Here is a 12,713-nt window from a genome sequence, read left to right as displayed (position 1 = left end):
GGTTCTGCTACTCCAGAAACAAGAACCGTCCAATATTCTTTAGAACTCAAGAAGTTCTCTATAAGCATGCTCCAATGATAAGAGTGACCTTCAAAGTGTGGAATGGCTGGCTGTACAAAATTTTTGGAAACCATCAAGTTCACCTTTATTTTTCTTCCCCGAAACCTGCTCTGATACCACTGATACAGAGTAGAGGAAAAACAAAAAGAGCAATGGTACAAAGTGAAGAAAAACTAAAAGAAGTGTTTAAAAGGAAATCTAACTTTCTTCATGTTGATAAAAGAAAAGAATGTGCTTATAAATAGGCTTTACATCATAACACACTAACCACGACTCTTATAAAATAGCACCAACTAAGATACTAACTTTGCTAAATAACAAATCCCTAAAGACTCGGTCAAACCCAGCAACAACTAAAACTTCCAATGAATATTAATAATATGAAATAAAACATTTAAATCTTAACAATGTCAGGCTATATGGTGGACTCTATGTGCTTCATGGTCAACAAACCAATTCTACCAAATTTCAACATTAATTCTAGCTTATACCTCTGATGCATCAAGTCTATGCTTTTTCACCTTCGATTAAGCCATCCTAATTTCTATTACCCTGAGAAATTGTTTCCTAGCTTATTTGTTCATTAAAAGCCAAAACAATTTCATTGTGAAGTTTTCAGTTTGCCAAACACAAAGAGTTTCTATCTACCTACTTATTATAAACCTTCACATTCTTTCCCTCTTGTCCACAGTGATGATGTTTGGGGCCCTTCTAGAGGGAATAACATTGATGGTAGCCGGTGGTTGGGGCCCTTCTTATAAACCGGGAGTTTGGGTGAACACAAAACAATATCAAAGGCTGGTTGGGAAAATTAATTTACTTGTCTTTTACAAGAACTGATATAGCTTTTCCTGTTGGCGGCTAATCGATACTAAGGTACTTGAAGTGCACACCTAGTCATGTTCTAATTTTTAGAAAAATTGAAAATCGAAAAGTTAAGTTTTTTCCAATGCAAGTTGGCCAGTAGAATTTTTTTTATAAGAAATGAAGATCTCGTTAAAAACCCCCTTCATAATTGCCTAGATCGGAGAGATCTCAAGGCAAAAAAATGGAAGGGAAAATGTAGACACTATATTTAGTTCGGACTTCAATTCAATATCTTAATTTTAAATTATCGATTTCGGTTGTGATTTGCAATTATTAGTATTAGACCATTATTATTTTTCATCGTGTTGTAGTAATATAGGTTCTAATCTTAATTATCATTTGAACACATACATGTGCGTACATATGGGTCATATCTATATAAATATAATTTTGGGCTAAATACTATGTAATATATGGTTATCAAATATACAAAATAAACGTATGTCATTCCTTGCATTTTTCAGGCCCGTATTTACAAAACCGGGAGCCTATTGTTACAAAGATGTCTGGAACAACCCAGTAAAACAGGCCTAAGTGTGAGGACCCAAGTGAGCTATGGTTTCCTCCTAAACTCCTGTCGCCCGATTATTAGCCGTCAAATCTAGACTTATCCAATGGTCCAAATCAAAATAAAGAAGTCATCTAGGTTTTTCCCCCTAATGACCTGCTAAAACAAGAGAAGAAACCAATAAAATTTAAATACTATAAATTAGCGAAATGGAATTTGTCTCGTGAAAGAATGAAAAAGAAAATGTTAATCACCATCGGACCGTCCATTCCATGGCAGCTCCTTCTCCGTAACCTTCACGGGCTCCACCTCTGTTTCACAAAATATACCATATAGCTCTCATCTACTTGACCCGTACCATCCGGTGTCACCTGCCCTACTGCTGCTTGCTCAAGACAGTACTGTTTTTCCAAGTACACCACCATAAAGAAAAGAAAAAGGCCCCCCGTGACTAATTATAACTAGTAATTTGCTGTTACATAATATAAACTAATATCGCTTGATTGTTTGTGTCACTAAGATCCACTCATACCGGCTTAATTTCAGGGGAATCTTGGACTAGTTGTTGGTTAATTAAGACCGAGATTTTCTTTTGGAACCTAGATACTCTCCTACAGGCTAAATAGTTTGTTTGGGTTGAGACCCAAAAGCCGAAAGATCTAGCCCTGGTGCAACTTGGTTTAATCAACCCTTGCCACACTGTCCGAGCAATAATACAGTCTCTGAATATGTGAAGATTTGACTCCATGGCTGCTCCGCAGATTGCACGAGACATGTCAGACGTCATATGCCGCTTGTAATGTTCTTCATTTGACAACAGTTTATTTCGATACAAGCACCACAACAGTAGCTTGACACGAGGAAACCCTCAATATTGGACAATCACCTTCCAATGTTGATTATCTATAGTATTATCCGGAGCTCCCAAACGAAAAGTATAGGCGCTCTTGACTGTAAACTTCTTATGTTCATCCCATCGCCAAATTGAGACATCCGGCCCTGCAAAATCCTTCGAAGGTCTAACGGCAGGAATATAAAACAGAATCTCTTGAGGTAGGAAATTCGATAGCAAGTTTCAATCCCAATTGCCATTATTTGCAACCATATCACACACCTTGATAGTACTAGCATGATCATCCAAAGAGTTGAAGGACAAGTTCCTTAATGGACCAAGATCTTCAATCCAATTATCATCCCAAAAAGCTACAGTGCGACCATCGCGAACCCTCCATGTAATGCCATCTTTTACCGTGGGGCAAACCAAACTCATACCCCACCAAAGTCTTGAGTAGCCCGAACGATGAGACGTGTTGAAGAATCGGATAAAGAAAAAACGAAAAAATATAAAAATTTTTACGAGGTTCAACAATATACATACGTTCTCGGTGCCTAGGCTCGCTATAAGTTTTATTCAATGTTTCATAAATTTATATTACATCTTTATTTATAATAGATAAATATGATATATAATTACAAAATTAACTCTTATGCCGTATATTTATGAGTCATACCTTTCATAATTGAAGCATGCCCGACAACTTTATAGTTCGAGCGCATGACCCGAACCCAAAACTGAGTATGATCGATAATACGAAAAGCTGATTTCATCAGAAATGCTTCATTTTACGTTTGCAATTGTTTAATCCCCAATCCACTGAGATTGGCCGGCTTGCACACTTCCTCCCATCCAGGGATTCAAAAAACGACCGTGTAACGATATAACAGTTGTTATATCGCGGTATCGACGGCTTCCGTTATCGATATCAGTCGAAATCACGATATAAAACGGAATCACACCCCATTTTTTCCGTTAATTCCCGTTACAATATCAAACATCTTGGTGAACTTTGGAAGACCCATTATCGCTCCGAGTCTTGGGGTCTGATTTCCGAAGCCTTTTGATGATGATGATAGACTTGGATCGGCGACGAACAGGCCACCGGAGGAGAGAAGAGAGACGCTTGATTCTCTCGTTGAGGAGTTTAAGCATGGTGGAGAAGTGGGTTGTGTTTGTGAACGAAATGGGTTGTAAAGCTTTTGAAGATTGCATGAGAGAAGAAAGAGTTACACAGAAGATTTCAAAGAGTTTGGAAGAAAGAAATAATAAACAGTTTAATGGCATAAAGCAAAGATTAGGTTATAAAACACGGCTGGTTGGTTTTTGTTAGGAGTGGAAGAGTAAAAGGTGACTTCCAAGAAAGGGTATGCTGACTCGTGACAGTAAAGCAAGGGTTAAATGTGACTTTTTATTCTTCCAATACAGTGAGGAGGGTAAGGAAACATTGCCAACTGCTCCCCATAAAATATATATATATATATATTGCAATTTGTAGGTCTTTTAATTTAATATATATATTTTTGGCAAGTGAAGTTAAAAATCTTTCTCACTTTGGAAAGTTGTTAAGTGCCTTTAAATTACATTCATTAAAATAACAAAAAAAAAGAAATAAATTTGTTAATTCTTTTGTGAGTATTTTTAATTTTACAACTAATGTATCTTACACTATTTTTTTATCAAAATAAGATTTATAATAAGTAAGTTCAAATAATTAATATGGTTCATTATTCAAATTAAAATGTTTACTTCATCTTTTTGTTTAGAAAACATTTTAGGTTAAACTATATTAAATATATGTCAATTTCGTTTAGAAAATATTTTAAAAACCATTAAAATTTATTTCTTATAATTATAATTATTTTTATTATGTTTTAAGATAAGTTGTGTAAAATTTAAAAAAATTCACGACCGCGACACCCGTAGTAACCGCGATGACATCTGTTATGTCCGCAACAGCGATAAACGCGACGCGACCGAAAACGTGACCGTGAACGCTATTTAAAACCCTGCCCCATCGGACAAAATGAGTTTTCCGTTTTTCATCTCACCCACTCCAAAAGAATCGATGAATCAAGCGTTCAATGTCATTACAAATAGCCCGTGGAAACACGTTTGCATAGCATATGATGGTATAGCCAAGAGAACTGATCTGACAAACGTGACTTTGTCAGCAAGAGACAAAGTTTTCGCCTTCCACCCCGACAAACGATCATGGACTTTTTGAACAAGATACTGATCCGTGGCTTTTGTAATCTGATTATGGAGCAGAGGAACCCCTAATATCTTCCCAAATCATCCACACAAACATATTGAGATCAGCTACTAATATCAGCTCGAATATGGTTAGAAACATTTTTAGAAAAACAAATAGTCGTTTTGTCAAACTCACCTTATGTCCAGAGCTGTAGCAGAAATCATTGAACACTCTCTGGATTACATCAAGCTGGTCTAAAGTCGCCTCAGCAAACAGGACAAGATCATCAGCAAAGAAAAGATGCGATAGTTGAGGAAAAGACCAGGACAGTTTTATCGGCTTCCAATCCCCCGCATCCACTTGACTTTGAATGACTTGGGACAATCGCTCCCATACAAAGAACAAACAAATAAGGTGACAGTAGGTCCTTCTGCCGTGTTCCCCGCGAAGGAGAAAAATATTATTCAGCTTTGCTTCCGTTCCAAAGTACATGAGTTGATACATTTTGCCCACAAGCCATGATCAAATTACGCATAGTTAGGGTTGTAAAAAGCTGATCCGACCTGTAAAACTACCGAAACAGACTCGAGTCAAAACTGTTTTTGACATGCACTGTGGCGATCCGAAACCGATTCGAGTCGGAACTGGTGTTGACCTGAACCCGATTTGGACCTGAAATTGTGGATCTGAATCCGACCTGCATCCGACCTAAGAACGACCATAACCCGAATTGAACCGAAAATATGATACCCGAATCCGACCTGCATCCGACCATAACCCGAATTGAACCGAAAATATGATACCCGAATCCGAACTGATATGAACCCGAACCCGAGATTGACCTAGTAAATAACTGGTATTACCCGACCTGTTTTCAACCTGACTTGTTTTCAACCTGACCTGTTTTTAACATGACCTGTAAATGATCCGACTTGTTAATTATCTGATCTGATATTTACATGACTTATATATTACTATGGAAATCTTATAAATTATTAGTTTTTTAGCTTATGATGTAATTAAAATATTAATATGATTACTTTTTAAATGATAATAAAATATTTATTATGATACTTATATTAGTAAATAGACCTATTATATAAAATTATTTAATAAAATTAATAAAATTATTTAAATGTAAATTAGATAAAACATTATTAATAATGCAAAGAAAAATTAATATAGTTTAATTTATATAAATTATATAGTTTAATTTATATAAAAAAATAATATTAATAATAAAAGTATTTATTATGTAACATATATTAATGGTTTACCTTAATAATATGAATACTTTTGGCAATAAAATAATAATTAAATTGATAATAATTAAACATGATCAATTCTCTAAAATATAAATATAAACTATACCGTTTAATTTTTGTACAAAAAATTATCTAACAATTATAACATAAATGAAAATTAATATAAAATATAAATTTAATTGATAATGATAATTTAAATAACATTTAATATAAAATTTGAATTATATTTGAGTCAATTCAAGTTCAATACAATAAAATGAAGAAAAAAATTAAAAAATTTAAGCTCTCAGATCTTATAACAAAAATGTTATAAGGCTAAAAGTCTAAATTTGCTACCAGAAATTTCTTCATCGAGCTTTTATATCGAAATAGCTGTCAACATTGTTAAATTACGGACAACTTTTAAAGCTACCAACATAATTTAACATGAGTAGCTATTTCGAAAAAAATGACAGTTTGAACAATATATTTAAGTCAGACCAATAAAATAAAATACAAGGCAACAACAGGAAGTAAGCAACAGGCAACAGGAAACAGCAGGCAGCAACAGGCAGCAACAACAACAGAAGGCAGATTTTTTGCATTAAACAAACATTTAATCAGTGGTAAAGCCAAAGGGAATATGATGGCCGACAGTGCCAAACATTTCTGATTTTACCAAACCCTTACATAATAAAACATTCAACATTGTTTATGAAAATAAAATTAATATCAAGTAAAATCAGAATGTTTTACTTTATATATAAACATCCTAAAAAAAACAAAAGTATCAATTAAAATTTATTTTAAATAAATATAATAAACACAATAAGTAATTAATAAGTAAAAGTTACCTGTAACAGAAGAAACAAGACTGAATCGTAAAATTCAAATGAGCATTATCGACAGCATGGGACTTTTTAATTCCCAAATAAGGTGGTATGGGGGTAACGGTGCACGTTCTTCCGTCTATGGTGTGATTTTTTTAATACTTTGGAGAAGTATAATAGGCGCACGTGGTTTCAATATTTATACTAGCAATATGGTGACTAGTAGAATGGTCAAAATCAGATTTGAATTAATTTAGTTTTAAAAATAATTGATTAACGTCTCGTTTATTATTCTTATTTAATTAGATTAAGCTTTTAGTTTGCATAAATTAATGGAGCGTCATTCAATGATAATCCGGCGATTTTGACCAACTTTGGAACTACAAATTTCATGCATTTTATTCTTTACCTCTGCCTCTAATCATTTTTATGTATTTCACTATTCACAGTTCATTGAATTAATTCAACAATTTTTTTAGTTTTGAAATATTTTTTAAAAATACACGAATTAATTCAAAAATATTTTTTTTGAAATACTATAGGTTATATATAAATATAGTTTATATACACTATACATAGTTTATACATACATGATACATGTACTATAAGTTACATATATAATTTACATGTATACATATATTATAGGTTATATATATATATTAACTATTATTTATGTTTAGGGTTTAGAGTTTATAATGTAAGGGTTAAGGTTTAGGATTTAAAGTTTATGGTTTAGGGTTAGAGTCTCAATTTTAGGGTTTAGGATTTTTATATAATATATACTTTATTAATTTATATAGTTTATGCATATTATTTCTATAAACTATATAAGTAATTTACTTTATATGATTATATATATATATATATATATACATAGTTTATACATACATGTACTTACATATAAGTTACATATATAGTTTACATTACATGTATATATACTATAAGTCACATATATAGTTTACATTATATGTATACACACTATAAGTTACATATATTAACTATTGTTTATAAACTATAAGTTAATGTTACATATATAATTTATATAATCTATTTGTGGACACCAAATTTTGTCCATATGCATATAGTATATTATATATATATATTTACTTAAATTAATACATTTCTTTTTTTTCTCTTTACATACCCATCACAATAAAGCCCATCAGAAATGTGTGAGACCTAATAGACCTAGCTTTTCAGCCCGAAGACTCCCCAACGCTGTTTCTCACCCAGTTTGGTCAAATCGCCGCTTCTCACGCAACCAATGCCGAAATCCTCGGCACCACGACGACGTGTGAACACCAACAAAGCAAACAACCATTAGACTCTCAATAACCCGAGAGTTTTACTCAGAATAGGATTCTAAAAATAGTATTTTTTTCAATATAAATAAATATGTAACTATACGACCAAAATCACAAAATATTCTTATCATTCGAAGTTTTTTTTTCTCTGCAAAAACTCGAAAAGGAAATCACTGAGAGATTACGCACGAAGATCCCACTAGCAGACAAGAAGTATACTCGGGAAAAAAAACGAGGGGAACAGAGAGGGATTCGAACAGGAAAAGAGAGGAGAAATGGAACCATTGAAGGAATATAAAGCATTTTTAAGGTATTTTTCCGGATTTTCGAAAACACAAATCACAGAAACAATTTTTTAATTTTGTATATACTTCATTCGAAACAAATAGGGTTTAGTTTTTTTACCTCGGTTGAAGGAGGCCTCGTCGGAGTCTAGGATTTCGTCGACGAAGTTGTGAAAATCGAAGCCTTTAGGGCTTTGTAGTCTGGGAGGTGAAGCTTTTATGGTCCTTAGAACACTTATCTCACGATTTTGATTTCAAAATGGGAGAGCTTCGTAAGGCTTGGTGGCTTCGATCATTGGACAGGCAGAGGGATTGAGAGAGGATACAAAGAGAAGAGGCGGCAAAAATATGAGTTTAGGTTACAGTTTACTTAAAATGGCCAAATGTATTATATATATTAACTTATTTGGTGAATTAGCTTTAGAACCCCTTAGTTTGCCACGATTGTTTATTTTAGCCATCATTTTGCATCTGATTTAATAATTGTTTTTTTAATATCGGGTTTGTTAAATCAGTTCTTTAAGTTATTGGTTTTATTATTTAGTCCTTTAAATATCATATTTTCTGTTTTAAATATTTTGTTTTTATTTTATTTTGTTTCGTTTTTTTATTTTTTATGATTTTTATTTATATAATATTTATTTGCTATTTTGTATCTAATATTTTCGATTTTTTTAATCAAAGGTAAGTAATTGGAAACGAATAAATAAATTAAAATTAAAATTTTTAATTTTCGCAATTAAAGACAACCAGTAAATTAATTGGTACCGAAAGGACGGTTCAAGGGTGCTAATCCTTCCTTGACCGTAACTGACTCCCGAACCCGACACGTTTCTGGTAAAACGTAGATCAAGTAAAGATGGTGTCTGACCCACCTAAATTTGTTTTAAAATGGTCGGTGGCGACTCTAACCCAACCAATTCATTTAATCCAAGTCGAAGCCCAATTCTGGGGCCCAACCGAAAGACGGTCGCGACAGTTTGGCGACTCTACTGGGGACAGGTAAGTGAGTCAGGCCGAAATTAATTTTCGGTTATCTTTTTATACGACAATGGTAAATTTAAATTTAAATTTATTTATTCGATTCCAATTATTTATCTTTGATTATTTTTCAAATAAATAGTTGTACTGACGTTTTTTAATGATTTTAGATTTTTTTTCTTCAAAATTATCATTTCTAACTCTATACCCGAGCTCCAAACCCTATTTAAGTAGGGTGAAAACGACGCCTTTGTGTGAATTTATTAACCGCACAGGCCTAGCAAGTAGCCTTCGGGATTCATATACCTTATGTCTTCGTGTGAATTTATTCACCACACAGACATAAGGGAATGTATCCTCTTGAGTTTAACTTAGTCCACACAAGCTTGTGATAGGCTTAGGACTAAGGGTCTGGCAAGCCCAAGGGGGCACCGGAAAGGAGAACTCGAGTACCTTTTTAGAACCTAAACCGGGAGAGTACAGAGAATTAGAGACCACCCCAAAACCTCATTCCAAACCCTAGGCTACTTTGTTTTTGGCTTTATTTTCTGTTCAAAGCATGCGAACTAGACAAATATGCGATTAGGATTTGTTTGAAATTAGCATGCGGGATAGAGATCATGTCCGGGTAGGAATTAAAGCATGTGGGGTAAATATCATGTGGGGTAGGACTTTTATTTTTCATGATTATTTTTTATTATTTTCACCTCACTAACTCTTTTCATTTTATTTTATTTTATTTTATTTTCATCACTAGCATCATTTAAAAGAGGTGTTGATCCACCAAAAACATGTTTACTAAACATGAATAATCTACATTAATGGATAAAGGGGTTGTAATACAAGAGATGCAAATGCAGAGGACAATCTACAAGGAGACTATGTGTCACATTTAATCCAGAAGACGTGGTGTCCGCAATTGAAGAGTATATCACTATACTGCATTATAAAGGACTCAATGAACCGAGTCTACATCAAGCATAATGAAAGTCTATCTTTGAAGAACTGACTGGCAGAAGTTACAGGGGCAAGATGAAGACCATTGATCTTAGGAGTCACTTCAAAGACGACAATGGCAAAACGATAACTGAAAATTGAGACCATTGCTGACTAATTCAAGAAACAGACAAATGGGCTTCACATAGTTCCTATCAATCAAGGGCTCCAATGACGTATTCGTTGGGAACAGACTCAACAAATGATAAATGCCGGAGGTGCAGTCCTTCGAGACTTTTTGTTTTGGGCAAACAACTCGTCATTTGCACGGTTCATCCAGAGAAGCCAGAGCGGTTCGACAGGTTATTCAACCAGTGACAGATGAAGGCGGAAGACTAGTCAACATGTCAGAAGTTGTCAGAATATTTTTTGTCTCTTAAAAGATAAAACACTTTTGTCCCCAATAAGGGTTCTTCAGAATAACATACACATTTTTTGGATCAATGCTTCGGACATTTCATGCATCATGCATTTAGACATTTGGCATTTAGTTATTTTCTTTGCATTCACATTAACTAACATATACATGTATCATCAAAAGGAGCAAATACTGGATACACCGCCTCAAGCGTTGGACACACCCCATCCGCATAACACCCGTTTGAAGAAGAAGATGATGGAAGCCAGAATTACACAAATAGAGAAGAATATGTTGAAACTACAGAAAGAGCTAGAAGACAAGATAAACCAGAGCAGTCAAAATACTCTGGAAATAATCACAAATAACCAAGAGTCATTGGTTGATCAGATCGTTGCCAAGTTAGTTGGCCTACAACAGACCAGTGCGCCTGGGGCAGGTTCACTGGAAGGGGTAACTATACAACCTACCCCGCAAGTGGTTATCTCACCTGAAATCATACCAGAATTTCGAGGGGACTCATCTGCTGCAAAAGTGAAGCCCTCATCCTCTGTATGTAACCCTAAGAATAATCCGGGTTATTACCATGTATCGGATTTGGACGAAGAGGACAAAACGAGGAAGATGGAGGAAAAAATCAAATAATTGGAGGACCAAATGAAGGTAGTCAAAGGAGACCATGACTACCATGAAATCGATGCAGCGGAACTCAATCTAGTCCCGAACTTGGTTCTTCCTCTGAAATTTAAGTCCCCGAAATTCGAGAAGTTTGACGGGAACAGTTGTTCATCCGCTCACATCACCATGTTCTGTCGAAAGATGACAGGATATGGAGGAAACGACCAACTCCTGATCCACTGCTTCCAGGAGAGTCTGTCGGGATCAACCATTCAGTGGTACAACCAGTTAAGTCGATCAAATATCAAGACCTGGAAGGACCTGGCCAAGTCATTTATGGAACAATACAAGCATATCAATGACATAAGGCCATATCGAGTTATGCTACAAAGCATGGAAAAGAAACATAACGAGAGTTTCAGGCAATACGCACAAAAATGGAGGGATTTAGCTGTGCAAGTTCATCCACCGTTGGATGAAAAGAAAACCCGAAAGCTCTTCGTGCAGACCCTGAAGGCTCCATACTTCGGGCACCTGGTTGCTATCACATCAGGAAGCTTTTTAGACTTGGTTATGGCCGGAGAAATGATTGAGGCAGCCGTAAAGCAAGGCAAAATTAAGGATGGGGGAGGCCAGTAGGAAACCTCCTATGCGAGAGAGGGATGGAGAGATTAACAACATCAACCATGCCAGTAAAGGTGTTACGATCTCCAAACCGAAACCAACTGCAGCTGTACCGTCAGGTACTTCTAAACAAGATTTTAGAGAACCAAGGAGGAAAAGGGAACATTTCAACCCTATTCCCATGACCTACAAAGAACTTTACCATCAACTTCTTGACACCCATATAGTGTCACCATACCCGATGGAACCCATGAATCCCCCATACCCCAAGTGGTATGATGAGAATGCGCATTGTGAATATCACGGCGGTGTCCCATGACACACAATTGAGCACTGTTACGCATTCAAAAGAGTCGTACAGAAGATGCGTAACCAGAACTGGATCGACTTCAACAACTTGGGGGCATCCAAGTGAGGAAGATCATTTCATCATTTGAGGTATTTTGTTTGAACTTGTTTTTTTTCACTTTTTCAAGTTTTTGTAAGAACATTTGAATAAATTTATATTACTTTAATGATGACGAGCAATGAATCACATTTGCAAACTTGCAATTCTTTGAATATCATTTGAATTAAGAAACTCTGTTAATGGTTCAAAGTTACAGATCTTTGACAAAGTAACATGTTTTAAAACAAGGACCTTGACCTTACCCAGAATATACTCTCAAACATCGTACCCTGCTCTTACAATTAACCAATACAACATTTTTCTTTCATAAGGTGCGGACAACATGGGGCATCATTTGCATATGACAATTACTATTTTTTTTTATTTAAGACGTTCAATGACGATGATGATCTTTACAAATGAAAGAGTCGAGTAGGTGCATACAGTTTAGGTCAGTTGCTTGAAAATTGAACTCTAAAGATGAAATTTTTAACTTTCAACAAATACCTAGGCTATAACAGGTTCTTCTTGACGATCTTAAGAAATTAAATCCGTAAAGCTGAGCTATTCCACTAAGGCAATTGGTTATAGAGGAAACTTGAAAGCCCTGGCCTTATGA

At 34.8% G+C, this 12,713-nt stretch overlaps 1 long non-coding RNA gene across 1 annotated transcript; it reads right to left on the bottom strand.

Annotated features, from left to right (window-relative positions):
• Positions 1-1,380: 1,380 nt before the first annotated feature.
• On the bottom strand, positions 1,381-2,821 carry LOC120177247. The gene is made up of 3 exons (XR_005521395.1): positions 2,550-2,821; positions 1,690-2,434; positions 1,381-1,591 (listed from the first exon to the last, which is right to left on the bottom strand). It is a non-coding gene; the product is annotated as an uncharacterized LOC120177247 (long non-coding RNA).
• Positions 2,822-12,713: the final 9,892 nt, after the last annotated feature.

This window comes from Hibiscus syriacus, unplaced genomic scaffold, assembly GCF_006381635.1.
Source record: "Hibiscus syriacus cultivar Baekdansim isolate YM2019G1 unplaced genomic scaffold, ASM638163v2 tig00112285_pilon, whole genome shotgun sequence".
Lineage (NCBI taxonomy): Eukaryota > Viridiplantae > Streptophyta > Magnoliopsida > Malvales > Malvaceae > Hibiscus > Hibiscus syriacus.
Note: the sequence above shows the minus strand (reverse complement) of the source record. Positions and strands in the feature narration are given on the sequence as shown.